We start from the raw sequence: 15106 nt of genomic DNA on the forward strand, positions 1-15106 counted from the left end.
CAAAAGTTTAAATCTATTTTTAAAAGACAAAAAGTCCCTGGCAAATTGATCTTAAATCATTTGCATCATCATCCCACTTCATAGTTACGTAGCACTTTGACAAAGTACTTTCATATAGTATATAAAGAATAGCATAGTAGGACAGCAAGGTGTTGCAGTGGATAGAGCACTGGCCTTGGAGTTGGAAGGACAGGAGTTTGAATCTGGCATCAGACACTTGACTCTCACCAGCTGTATGAACTTGGGCAAATCATTTAACCCTGACTGCCTCACATTCAGGGCAATCTCCAACCATCCTGATCTATACCTGACCCTGGGCGACTCTGGAGGAGAAAGTGAAGCTGGTGATTTAGCACAGCATCCCTCTCACTCAAATCCAATTCACATGCTTGTCATGGCATTTCCCCTGATGTTGTGGTCTTCTTCAAAAATGAAGGACAAACATTAAATTAAGTACAGTAGAATAACAAGCGGCCAGGTGGTGCAGTGAATAGAACACTGTGTTTGGTGTCAAATGACCTGGTTTCCAACTCTAGCTCTTTCACACTTTCACCCGTGTGACCTTGAGTGAGTCCCTAATCCTTGGTGTGCCTCCATTTCTTTTTCTGTAAAATAAGGGATTTGGGAATAGGTGATCTCAGAAGTCCCAACTCTAATTATATGTCCCTATGATCTCACTTAATCCTCATATCAACTCTATAAAGTATGTAGAGCAGATATTACTATACTCATTTATAGATCAGGCAACTGAGAATGAGAGAGATTAAGGGGCTTGTTTTGGGTTAGTAAACTGCAGAACTGAGATCAGGACTTAATTCTTCTGACTTTCAACTCACTGATGATTCTGCTTCGTGCTGTCTGATTGTGGACCTTTGTTCAGGAACTTTCCTACCAAACTCTTCTCCCCAGTGTTCAAGTTTCATGTGCTATAGTATCTCCTTAGCCAATCCTATTTCCCCATTATTCACCAACAATCAGTCACTCACTCAATCAATCAATAAACATATATTAATTACCACTTGTTCCAGGGACTGAACCTATCCTCAAGGATCTAACAACCTAATAAAGGAGACAACAAGCAAACATATCTATCAAGCAAGCTATATATACAGGAAAATAGAAGATTAACTGAGGAAAGGAACTGGAACTGAAGGACTGGGGAAGGCTTCCTTATAGAATGTGGGATTTTAGTTGGGACTTAAGTCAATGAAAAGCACCTTTCTGTTCCACAAGACTATTTCTTCAAAATTCATCAAAAGCCATTCTCATTTTTCTTTTCTTCTGTAAATAACATGCATCATCATCTGACCCTGTGATCATGGTTGGTCATGGCTTTGGTCAATATTCTTAAATCTTTCAAAGCTGTTTGTCTTTAGAATATTGCTGTTTTATAAATTTTTCTTCTTGTTCTGCTTACTTTGCTCTGTAACTATTCGTACAATTTGTCTCCCCAGGTTTTTCTAAAACTGTCCCATTTATCATTTCTTAAAGTACCATTCAATTCCTCTATCATAATTTGTTCATCTGTTCTCCAGCTAATGGTCATTCCCTTAATTTCAAGTACTTCACTCCCACAAAAAGAGTTTAAAATTTACACTTCTATTAGAGGGGTGGTGACACAATTATAATACAAATCAAACAGGATGTGCGAGAGAAATCCAAACAAATTTTAATGAGGTCTGAGTAGGGACAAGTCTTTACAGATTTTTCGCTAATAGGGACCTCAGATATGAAGAGGGCTTTGAAAAGTGAGAAAGGAGGTGGAGAGAAAATTCCAAGTACAGGAAATCAATTGTAGGGGTAAAAACAAAGAATCAGGAAAGTACTAAGTGTTCATCCAGAGCAAGTAATTCAATTTTGTTAGAGCATGAGAATAGGTGGAGGATTCAAATCTGGCTTCTAACACTTAAATGTGTGACAATGAGCCAACACTTAATCCCATTCCCTGCCCCCCCCCCCCAAAAAAGAATGGATGGAGAAGGATAGAATTACATAGCCATATATTATTATTCTAACCTCTCTGCTTCGGTTTCTTAAAGTCTTCCCATGTTTCTCTGAAACTATCCCATCTTCTCTTACTGTATAATAAAACTTAACTTCATTCATATACTATGATTTGTTCATATGCTATGATGGACACTCCTAACCTTTTTAGAATTTGCTCTTGTGGCCTTCTTCCATCAGTTTTACTTCCTAATCCCTCATGTGCATGCTGTTTTAAAATTAAAGTGAATTATAAAATATTTAAGTTAAAATACTAAAATTTAAAATCATTTAAAACAATTTAAAACAATAAAGTTGATTAAAAGTTTTGTTTTCAGAATATTACAAAATACTTGGAGACAGTCTGGGATCACACACACACACACACACACACACACACACACACACACACACACACAAAGAGAAATGAGATCACTGGTATGGATGAATGCTCTCTCTGCCCTCTCTACCACACAACTTTAGTCAAATTAAGCTTTAGAGTTCATATTGAAAAAGAAGGCAAAGAAAGGTTGGCAACCTTAGCCAGGGTTTAAAGTAGTGGAGAGACCTGGTGAGTCAGTTTATGTTTCATATTTTAAAAGTTTATAGTCTCAGACCCTAATGGTTCCTTTGTTGAAAACAAAAATAAGCTCAAATTCAAATATTTGCAAGTCAAGTTCTATCACTAGTCTGATATCATATGCAGTGTTCCACACCCAAAGTCCCCCCCACCTCTGTAAATAAAGGAGAGAGTCTAATAATGATTTAAATGAGAATTAGTTTAACATAGCAGAACTAATTCATCCTTTTCCCCTCTTAAAATAGTCTTAATGTTGCAGTTTATTTTTACAACAGATATTTTCCCTAATAATTTCCCTTAAACCTTTCTTTGTAACAAAAACAAAATTTATGAAAAGGTGACCGACATAGAAACTGTATCTCACAGTGGATATCATATGCCACAATAGTATATGCCACATTCTTCTAGTAAGAAAAGAAAGATGTTCTCTAGAATCAATTTTGTTCAATACAAGTCATCATAATTCAACTGGTTTTTAGTGTTTTCATTTGTGCTGTTGATTCAGGGAAATGATGTAGAGAATTATGAATGTAGCTTTAATGTTGTTAAAGTCTTGTTGATTGTGGAAGGCTGTTTGCTCCTGAAGTGTAAACTGACCTTGATTGTTGATTGTATCTGGCCTCGCCTGGACACTATTGTTTGTATCTTGTCCCCCATTTTCCCCTCCACTTAATCTTGGTCTAGACTTTATTGTGATAAGAAATGGCTGGTTCAACTTGGGGGCTGAGCACCTTGGGACAGGAAGGACCAGTATGTAGCTTGCTTGCCATTGGAAGATACCTGGCTCAAGGTATAAGACCACTCCCCAAGTGCTACCTACCATAGAAGGGCATTTAATAAGAAGTGCTAAAGTGCTGTCCCTTCAAGGCTTTTGCTTCTTCTGGCCTTTCATCCAGAAGGACTGGGTTTTCTCATTCTCTTCCTTAATCCTCATGGAGCATTATGGGCCTCTCCTCATGTGGCCAGGCTAAGCCAAACCTCAGAGCTACACACACACACACACACACACACACTTCACCTGGCCTGTCCTCAGGGTGTGCTTACTACTTTTTTTTTTTTTTTTTACTAATTTTGGCCTGTATTCTTTGTAACAATATTTTTCCAAAACAAAATCCTGAGCAGTTTTAACATCCCAGAGAGTTGCAAATTCCTTCACCTCTTCAGTGGCCTTAAATCTTCTGTCTTCAATTTCTAAATCTTTAATAATCAGCAATACTATTGTACTTCTTTGCTTGTTCTTTTGTTTCTGCTTTCTTCACTTTGTACCACTTCACACAAATCTCCCGTATTTTTCTAAATTTGTCACATTTGTCATTTCTTTCACTTGTTTTTCAGTCCTGACTATTTGTGAAAGTAGCATGAATCCACATCTGATCTCTCTCTTATAACCATAGAACTTGTCATACACTTGACCTAGTTGTTTGTCTATATTGCTTTCTATCTCTTATTTCAGCTCCTAAGCACTCAGAGATACATAATCCCTTGTCCTGTTCTTCCCCTCCCCTCCACTCTCCATGAGTCCAGTATATGGAAATTGTCCAAAGACTCATTTATATAGGAAACACTGCCAATCATACTTATCGACATGGGGGGGGGGGGTCCACAAACCTATTTGTTATGTCCTCAGAGCATACTCCTATGGTTTCCAAAAAAAAAAAGATAGAACCTGAGAGCAATTTCAGCAACCCTATGTTGTTTTTAATTACATAGGCAAGATGGACAAAATGGGATCTCATAGAAGGCAGAAGGAGAAAGTGATAGTTTACATATCAAAGAACAGATAGCTCTAGGGAAAGGCCTTTGTCAGATTAAAGCTGCATACTAATCAGCAACTGCTGGGATTATAACTGGAATTTGCAAACAAACTAGTTAGTAACCTGAGCTGAAGTTTGATATTTCAGTTTAATATTGCAGCCTCTATATTTCAACTTAATTCTACTAGCTCTAGCTAGTTACCTGACCTGTTCATCTTAAGTAAATAGTGACAAGAAAGCTAAGTCAAAAATTCTCTTATCATAGCTTCCTCCAGTGAAAAAAGCAACTTTCTCACCTCCTGAGCAACTCCATTAATGGCAAAGTAATCCCCCACCACAGGACAGGAAGAAGACACTATTTCTTGGGCAACAACCTTAAAGCTTGTGGAATTTTCTACACAGGCATGTTGACTTTTTTTCCAATTAAAGTTAAATCAAATATTTTCAATTAACATTTATTTTCTCTCTACTCACTAAGCACAGACAAGCAAAACAAATTTCCAAATTACCTTTGTCCAAAAATATATATTCTATTTGTCCAAAGGAGGATAGTATATATATCATGGTGGTTTCCCTAGAATTCTAGTTGGTCATAGAGGAAAATTCTTATGTCTTTGAAAGTTGTTCATCTTTATAGTGTTGTTATTGAATAAATTATCCTGGTTTTGCTCATTTAATTCTGAATCAGTTCAGACATGTCTTCCCAGGTTTCTCTGAAACTATGCTGTTTATAATTTATTTTTTAGGTTTTTTCAAGGCAAATAGGGTTAAGTGGCTTGCCAAGGTCACCCAGCTAGGTAATTATTAAGTGTCTTGAGGCCGGATTTGAACCCAGGTCTTCCTGACTCCAGGGCTGGTGCTCTATCTACTGTGCCACCTAGCATCCCCCTGTTTATCATTTCTAATGACACAATTTTATTTCATTACATTCATAAATGATCATTTACTCACCCATTCTTCAATTGATGGTCACCCATGCGGTAGCTTGTTTGGGGGAAAATGAACGTATATTTAAAGAACTTCTGATGTTTCTGCAAATGAGACACCATTTTGTGTAATAAATATTGTACAAAATTGTATAAGTGATTTATTTTGTCAATATAGAAGTATACTCACTGAAAAGAGAACGTAGTCATTTATTAGTTTACTTTCAGTAAGAGTCCCATTTTTATCATTCCAAATTCACATCATTTTTTTATTTCCTAGAATCATGGTTCTCTACTATGACAATTTGTGTGTAAGGGGAAAAAAAGGACTCATAGGGACAAAAAACATAGGAACAGCTCTTTTTATGGAAAATGAGGGGCAGCTAGGTGGCACAGTGGATAGAGCACCGGCTTTGGAGTCAGGAGTACCTGGGTTCAAATCCGACTTCAGACATTTAATAATTACCTAGCTGTGCAGCCTTGGGCAAACCACTTAACCCCATTTCCCTTGCAAAAAAAGAAAAAAAACTAAAAAAAAATAAGCAGGTGCTTGTCAGCTGGGGAATAGTTCAACCAATTATTGTAGTTGAATGTAACAGAATGCAATTGTTCTGTAGGAAATGATAAATGAAATTATTTTCAAGAAACCCGGGAAGAGTTGTCTAAATCTATGTAGAGCAAAGTAAGAAGAACCAAAGCAATTTGTACATTAACAATAACCGCTTTGAAAAATTAACTGATCACTGACTCACCAGAGGATTCATGATGCCGCACTCAATCCACTATCTGACAGTTGTTAGGTGATTGACACAAAACTGAGACATATTTTTAGGATATGGTTAATTCAAGAATTTATTTTGCTTGTACAATATCATACAAGGGTTTAATTTTTCTTTCTTTTTCATGAGGGAAAAGAAAAGATAGGAGAGAGAATAAAGTTTTAATAGAAAAAATAAAATAAAACTTCAAAAAAGTTTAATTCACCTTCATTATCTTTATCATCATCACCGAATATTTACTTTGTTCCTCCAATTATGACCAAGGAAGTATTTTAGGTGACTAAAGAAATAGAAAAATGTAGGGGGAAATGATTTCCCTCCTTACGGAGATTACAATCTAATTAAAGATGGAATATACTTGTAAAAATCTAGTATAATACAAGGCAGTGTAAGATAAGTGCCCAAGTGGTTGTTCTGTTCACGTGTTACTGGAATTCAGGGGAAAGGAGAGATCATTTTCAAGCTAGAGGGGATCAGGGAAAGTGCCACTTGACCTAGGTTTTGAACACTAGAACTTTGATAAAAGGAGACCATTTGAGGATGGGTGACTCATATGCCCCAGAGCTTAGAAACACAAAGAGCACAGGGTAGGGTTTGGACATTGTCCGGAGGAAAAGCAGGCTGTCTGCAATGCACTGGAAGATCCTTATTTATTTCAATTCTTCTGATTTTTCCAACAGACCACATCTTTACAGTCACATAATTAACTAAACAACAGTGAAAATCTAAGAGCCTGCTGTGTTTATTGTTTGCTGATTACAAAAAAGCATTTGACCAAGTAGGGCAAAACATAGCCTTTAATCTTCTACGATGAGGTTTCATCCCTACAGATGTTCAGATTACAGAAGATGCCTTGGTGGATGCAACAACAGATAAATTTGTAACAACAGTGCTCTGATTATAAATATCAAGTGAATCATAAAATAGGCTCTTGAAAGGTATGCCCTTTGCGGAATATACTTTGCAATGAGTCCCAGTGGAAAGAGATTTCTGTTAATTGCTGGGTCCTCCAAATACTGATTGGAGATGACATTGTACTATTGTCTTTTTCACTGGCTCAATTTTCAATTCTTTGCCACTACAAAAATAGCTAGTATATTTTTTGTTCCTATGGGTCCTTTTCTAGTTTTTTTCATTTCTTTGGGATATAGATTTAGTAGTGATAGCTAATGATGCTGACTTCACACTCAAATTGCCATAGTGTAGAAATATGATTTTAGGAAATCAAAAATGCAAATTTGAAATGATAAATATGAGAATCTTACTGAAAGTAAACTAATAAATGACTATATTCTCTTTTCAATGAGCAAACTTCTATATTGGGTCATTTGTCAAATATCATCATGCCACTGAAAACCAAGGGGATGCCTATCAACAGGGGAATGACTGAAGGAGTTATGGCATATGATTGTGATAGAACACTATTATGCTATAAAAATTATGAGCTGGATGATTTCAGAAAAACCTGGGTGGACCTTTATGAACTAATGCAAAGTGAAATAAGCATGATAAAAATTTATATACTAACAGCAATCTTGTAAGGATGATCAACTGAGAAAGACTTATCTCCTCTGATCAAGATAATGATCTGAGACAATTCCAAAGATCCTATAAAGAAAAAATGGTATAAACTTCTAGAGAAAGACCTGATGAACTCTGAATGCAGATTGAACATTTAACTGTTTTTTCTTGTTATTTTTTCTGTTTTCTTTTTCAAAATGACTAATATGAATGCCTTCTTTTTCAAAATGACTAATATGGAAATAGGTTTTGCATGATTTCACTTGTACTATCAATATAAAATTGTCTGCCTTCTCAAGGAGAGAGGAGGGACAGGAAGATGGGAGAGAATTTGACATTACAAAATTTTTTTAATGAATGCTTAAAATATTTTACATGTAATTGCAAAATATTTAACAAAATAAAAATATATTGGAAAAAAATTAGCATGCCTCAAACATTAAAGAGTCTCCTCAATTATATCCATAGACATACAAAAGTCTAGTAATCCTCCTAAGAAAATCAAGTGGAAAAAGAATGATCAGTGTTCAAATAATGACACTATTAGATAGACATACCCCTGCATTAGTCCCCAAGTACACATATCTTCTATAGGTATTGAAAATAGATAATGACTTGAACCCAGAAGAGAATGGGTCACATTCAATTTGACCAATTTTACGGGTGATAAAGCTGTAAATGTATGCATAGATAGATAGATAGATAGATAGATGATAGATGATAGGGTTTGGGATCAAATTGAGTAATTAGGGTTAGGGTTAGGTAATTAAAACTTTATCCTCTAGAGTTATTCTTGGGATTATCTCTATCTAGAGATTTCCATTAACACATTGTGTGTGGGTAAAGGGCATCTTCCTGGGACCTGAATACTATCAATCTCTTTTTACCCAATTGAGGATGTGTATAAATCACCTGATCCAAACTTTGTACTAGTCCTATAAAAGGGAGATCTCCTTCTGAGATACTCCACAGTGGAGAGAAATAGAGTTATAGGAGAGTAAAAAGAAAATCTGGAGTCTCAGAGAGATAAAAGCCTGTGCCTGTGGATAGCGTCTCTTTTGTGGAGCTGCTAAGAACAGCCTAAAAGATTCAGGGATAGAAACTTGTACTACAACCACAAGGTTTGAGAGGTGGCAGAGTTAGGAGCAAGGCATGCAATTGCAGAAGGTGGAACCACAAGGATAGATGAATAAAAAAAGTGAAAAAGAAACATTTATTAGTATGTACTATGATCCAAGTGCATGGCTACATTCTAGGGAGGCCAATGCAAAAGCAGAAACAGTCCTAAGAAGAAATGCAGGTGCTAAGAGGAGAAACAATATATAACATTTGCATTTCAACTGCAAGTTACATAGAAGCCTCATGGTCCTTACAGGTGCAGAGATGGTAATGAATCTTCTCTAATGTCATTTCCACTGATAAAACTATATTCAATTTCTGATGCTGAACTGTTTTTGACAGGGCAGGACTTAGGTGGGAAGAACATTCTTTTCCACATCTTTGCCTCTTCATAACTGTGGCTGATGAGGAGACATGGGCTCCTTACCTGTAGAGTTGCTTACTTCCTCAAGGGCTTCAGAGGTTCGGCTGAATGAGTCCTAGGGATGGGGGAGAGTGGCGGGGTGTTGGCATTTCATGGACCCCATTGTTGCAGCTGGTCATCACTTGGTGTTGGTAAGACTGGGAATGGGACCCTTCTGTACAAGGAGTTGCTCTCCACAGTGATAGCTACTGGGGCCAGACTGGAAGCAGGGCCCAGTGTCTGAGGGATGTTGTTATTCCTAAGGTTCGTAAACTCAGAAAACTAGTTTGTTTCCACTAGGGACTGAAAAGACAGGGACTGTGGTGAGTGATTTGTTTGGCACATATTTCTTATATCTTCCTCAAGGGACCTTGTTGCTTCAGTTAAGCTGGCTTGCCTGTCCAGTCTTAAGGCAGTTGGTCAGCAATTGGTAGGGATAATTCTGATTGGAGGGAGAGGAATGCCTCTTAGGGGGCTAGTTTAGAAGCAGAGCTCATAATATGGCCCTTTAGTCTACTTGGGACTCTCAGCCTTTTGGGTAGAGGAGCTGGGGCAAGTTTTCTAGAAGTATCTATCTAGAGTTTCCTGAATAAGGCCTAGTCTCTAACCCATAATTTTAGGGTTTGTTTGGTTTTTTTTTTTTTTTTGCAAGGCAATGGGGTTAAGTGGCTTGCCCAAGGCCACACAGCTAGGTAATTATTAAGTGTTTGAGGTCAGATTTGAACTCAGGTACTCCTGACTCCAGGATGGGTGCTCTATGTACTGCACCACCTAGCTGCCCCTGTCCCCATACTTTTAAAAAAAAAAATGGAAATCAAAAGGAAGAACAAAAAAATCAGGATAGTTTTGGAAATAAAATTTTGAATGTTACAGTTTTTCTTCAAAAAAAAAGTAAGTTGTACATATGAGATTTGCATTTTCAAATCTAATGCTCATATAATTTGTATATAGAAATGTTCTTTTTTGATGTTTGTTAAATTAAGAATAAAAATAGGTAATTAAAAAAAAGAAAATGGAGGAATACCTGGACAGCATAAAGTTGGAAAGGGAGAATAGGAGTGAGGCAACATATGAAGAAGTAAAAATCTAGACTTTGTCCTATACTACTACCATAAATTATTCACATAATGAGAAGGGAGTTGTTTCTATTACTATCCTCAGTTATTTTACTTCCAAGGAAAATCCAAACCCTTAGTAAAAATCATTAAGTTGAAGGCCTGTATAGGTCCCTGGACTAAAGTATGAATTACCAGAAAAGGAGAGGAGAATTATATTGATTGCTTAAAGACCATCATATGTTTCTGTCATTTCACATTTTCTGTGGGATAAAGTAAAGCATGGCCTGTATCTAGGATACATAGAAACTTAAATGTTTCTACAGGAGTTGAATTCCTTTCACTCTCATAACAGTGGAGGTGCAGATATAGGTTTTATTCTGAAGTTTCCTGATGAAAGTGGTGGTGGTGGTGGGGGGACCATAAACCCAGAGATTGAGGTTCTGGATCCTGTGTTACATGTCACCATAGAAAGGTCAAATAATAATTATTTATTGACTCTAATACAACATGTGACCTAAGAGTTGTAAGCAAATCCTCTTCCCTCCTCCCATTAGTAATATAACAGAACAATGAGTTTATCAGATTAGTTTATTGTTGCCTTGGAAGGCAGGGCTATGGATAGGTAGGAGGAAGAAGCAGAGCAGCTGCAAGGGATGGGGAAGGAGAACAATTGTTGAAAGAGGGCTCCTCGTGGGGCTCCCCAGAAGCTTCTTTGTACTGTGGGAAATCCAGGGTGGGGCAGGGAAATATGAGAGCTGTACCCCTTAGATCTACTGGGATTCAAGGCTAAGGGTTCATTGTTCAAGGGAGTATCTGCTTGTTAATGAGATGAGTCAAAACCCATAAAGACTCATTCACCCTCTCTGTGTTCTTAGAGTTGTTATGTGGTTTCTGAGACTTTTTGAGAGCGAGGGTTTTTTTTTTAATGGAATTTTAGGAAAACCTGTTGGTGATGTGTAAAATGATAAATGCACCATTTAAAATTTTTAACTAATATTTTGTTAAAAAAAAAACTACCACAAAGTAAATACATGCTAATAGCTGTCAGAAAGGTGCCTAGAATATAGGCAGAAGTATCATACTTAATGCAAAAGTATTTTTCAGAACTTAGGGATCATTTGAAGCAAACAAAAAGAAAACCATCATTTTTATTTATGCTTTTTCTTTCTCTACTACAGTTACTTTCAACTATATCTCTCACCTCACCACCAAATGAGACTTTCCTACTAACAAAGAAAAAATACTGACTAAAGAAGTTGTCACCTATGATAAGCTACAACACTCAAAGTTTATTTTTCACACCCTTCTCCCCAAGAAGAGAGCTACCTCCTCATCTTTTCTTCAAATTAAGATTTGGTTTCATTTTAGTGTTTTTAAATGTTGTTATTATTATTTTTTAAAGAATACTTCCTGGCCCTTTAATTCATATCCATCTCATCTAGTTTCCCCCATTAGGATAGATTACTTCCCCTATATATAAAACCCTCTCAAAAGCAGGGTCAAAAAAGTAAAGGGATAAATTCCTAGACTGAATCTCCCTGGATTTAGCCCAGGCAAGTCATCTCAAGGGCAACATTTTACTTTGGCTAAAACCACAGAATATTTAATATAGTCCTTTCATTTAGGCAAATTGAGTAAGACTTTACAAGTCTGAGAATCTTTAAGTCAGACCCAAGTTAGGCTTCAGTGGAATAAAATAGGGGCCAGATAGACCAACAGCCATAAACAAACAAAATAAACAAACCGGGATCTCAGAACATTCCCTGGGAAGATGGAATGTACAAGTTAGAACAGCTCAGGGCAGGTGTGCTCTAGACTGATTGACATGAACAAGAAACTGGAATCTCCTCAAGCCAGCATTGACAGAAGAAATGAACTATTCAAGTGGAGGAAATTATTCTTTAACCATTTCTACAGTTTTACAATTAACATTTCCCAGTCTGCACATTAGTAATAGGGGAAGGAAAGTCCCTCTGTTTTTTCCATAGCTGATGTTTTGTTTTCCTTCCCCACAAGAAAGGAGGCACTGAGGCTATTTCCCTCCCCCACCCCCAACTCAGGATATTTTGGATATCTCCATTAAGATATTTCTGCCAAATAGCAGCTGACACTGTGAAGTCACCTTCTGTCCTTCAAAGATGGAAATAGATTTCCTCATCTTAGCATATAAAGTTTCAGAGGAAGTTTTGAGTAGCTGAGGATGCAATGACTTTCCAGGTATGAATAGAAGTTTGTTGGTCACTGACCTGTAGAGAGAATGGATTGGTATTAACCTTACTGATCGATCTATCAATCAATTAATTTATGAATGCCTTAACGCATCTAAAATTTGATAGTTCTCTTCCACTCAGAATCAACATTCTTGACTTCCTAGTGCATGAATAAAAGGTTACCATTTGTACCCTGGGGAGTATCTGAAGCATTTCATAGACCAATCAATATAAAAAGCTTCATTGGTCCATCACTGAAGTCTAATTAAATGTGCATCAAACCTCAGCTCTCATACCAAATGCTTTCTCAGTGTTCATTTTTTAAAAAGACTCCAACTATGAGAAAGATAAAATATTGTTACATCAAAGAAGAAAGTCCATCATAAGGGAGATAAATTATCCTATATAAGACAAGGACGTAGCATGGTATAATGACTCTGGATATTAAATACCTGGGTTCAAATACCACTTGATAGTTATATGATTTAGGTAAATCACAACATTCCTAGTTCTCAGTTTTTTCATCTGGAAGATGAGAAAATTGGATTAATTTGTCTTTGAGTTCCCTTTTACCTCTAAATCTATGGTCCTGTGATTCTCACATTTGTGGGTTAAAAAGTAAAAGTAGTAAATGTTTTGACCTAGGACCATGAAGTATAGCTAAGATTTTTAAATATGTTGTCTAATACCAAGTCCAATAATCAACACTAGTGAGTGTTGAATGAGAACATATGCATCTCTTTTCAGCTGAATGACATAGACACTCCTTGAATGATGGTCACATGTTTTTTGAGGAGTTAGCAGCTGTTCTTTGTCCCATTTTATTTGGCTTAAATATAAGCTGTTAGCTCTTTGGAAGATTGTGCATATCTGTTTCTCTGGTGAGGCTCTGAGTATAGCTAATGGAGAGTGCTCTTAGAATAACAACAAATTAATTGGATTGGTTCCTACTAAGGAACATAAATGAAGATATTAGCTTACTTTCAAAAATGATCATTTTAGGACAGACATTTTTAACCTGTTTGACATGTTGACCCTATCTGTTGAAGTCTTTGAACCCCTTCTGAGAACAGTGTTTCGAAATGCTCAAAATAAAATGCAAGGCTTTGAAAAGGAAACCAATTACAGCAGTCTATAATTATCAGTTTTTTTTAAAAAAATACTTTTTAGATCTTAAGGTAAGAAGCTTTGTTTTAGATATATACCAAAATATTCAGGGCAAAATTTTCTGACTGCTTTCCCCTCTGTCTATATACACTTTTATTTTATTTTTATTTTTTGCAAGGCAGTAGAGTTAGTGACTTGCCCAAGTTCACACAGCAAAGTATTAAGTGTCTGGGGCTGCATTTGAACTCCAGGGCTGGTGCTCTATCCACTGTGCCACCTAGCTGCCCCCTATATACAGTCTTAACCATATCTTTTCTACCCTCAAAAATCTCATTCTACCCATCCATGTTCTCTAGCCAGTATCCTATGTCTCATTTTCCTTGCTAAATGCCTTGAGAAGGCCGTCTTCATTCTGCAATTCCTCTTGCTTTCCTCCTATCTCACCTCTCTGCAAACAGGTTGGAATTTCATCATTCAACTGAAGCTACTTTCTCTAAAGTTACCAATGATCTTTTAATCAGATCTAATGGCCTTTCTTTATATTTCTCCTTCCTGACCTCTTTACCTTTCATCACTTTCAATTATTCTTTTCTCCTTGATAGTCTTTTTAATGTTCATGATACTACTGATTTTCTCTATTACTATCTGACCACTCTGTCTCAGTATTTTTTATTGAAGATAATTTAATTATCTGTGACTTGTAAGACTCTATGTAGATCTGTTTACCCAGCCTTACTGCCTCTCCTGACTCCATTCTCTGTGCCTATAAATATTAACCCATGTTGTTATTCAGGAATTTTTCAGTCATAAGAGATTCTTCATGTCACCATTTGAGCTTACTTGGCAAAGATACAAGAGTGATTTGTCATTCCCTTCTCCAGTTCATTTTACAGGTGAGGGAAATGAGGCAAACAGGTTTAAATGACTTCCCAGGCTCACACGGCTTGCAAAGTCTAAGGCTGGATTTGAACTCAGAAAGAGGAATCTTACTGACTCCAGTAGCTGACCCATAGAAATCTTAAATTCAATCTGTTCAGAACTAAACTTGTTCCTTTCCCCAAATCCTTATCTCTTAATTTCCTATATTTACTATTAAGGGTATCACCATCTTCTTAATCATCCACGCTTACTATTTTGGTATCCTCACTTGCACTCACCACACATATCCAATAAGTTGCAGAGACTTGTCTTTTCTAGCTTCACATCTTTTGTAACATAGCTCCTTTTCTCTTCTGACACTTCTACCACCCTAATGCAGTCCCTCCCCACAACCCTCATGTTTATATTATTGCAATAATTGCTGGTTTGTCTACCCACCTCAATCCTTTCTATACTTCAATCTATCCTCCAATCAGCTATCAGAGATCTTCCCAAAGCAAGAATTTGCCCATTCGAAAAAAAAATTACAAGAACTACTTGTCAGCTACAAGAGAAAAATATAATATATTCTGGCATTCAAAGCACTTAAATGACTCTTTCCTATCTTTTCATTTTTTTTATTCCTTACTCTCCTCCTTGATACAGAGACTCTGACTTCCTTTCTCTCCCTGTCCCTCACCACAAACTCCCCCCACCCCAGGTCACACCCTATCCCCAGCTCCTGCCTTCAAGTATTTTCCCTGGCTCTTCCTCAGACTTGAATCCCTCCTTTTCTCATTTCTGCCTC

The sequence above is a fragment of the Macrotis lagotis genome, chromosome X, assembly GCF_037893015.1.
Source record: "Macrotis lagotis isolate mMagLag1 chromosome X, bilby.v1.9.chrom.fasta, whole genome shotgun sequence".
NCBI lineage: Eukaryota > Metazoa > Chordata > Mammalia > Peramelemorphia > Peramelidae > Macrotis > Macrotis lagotis.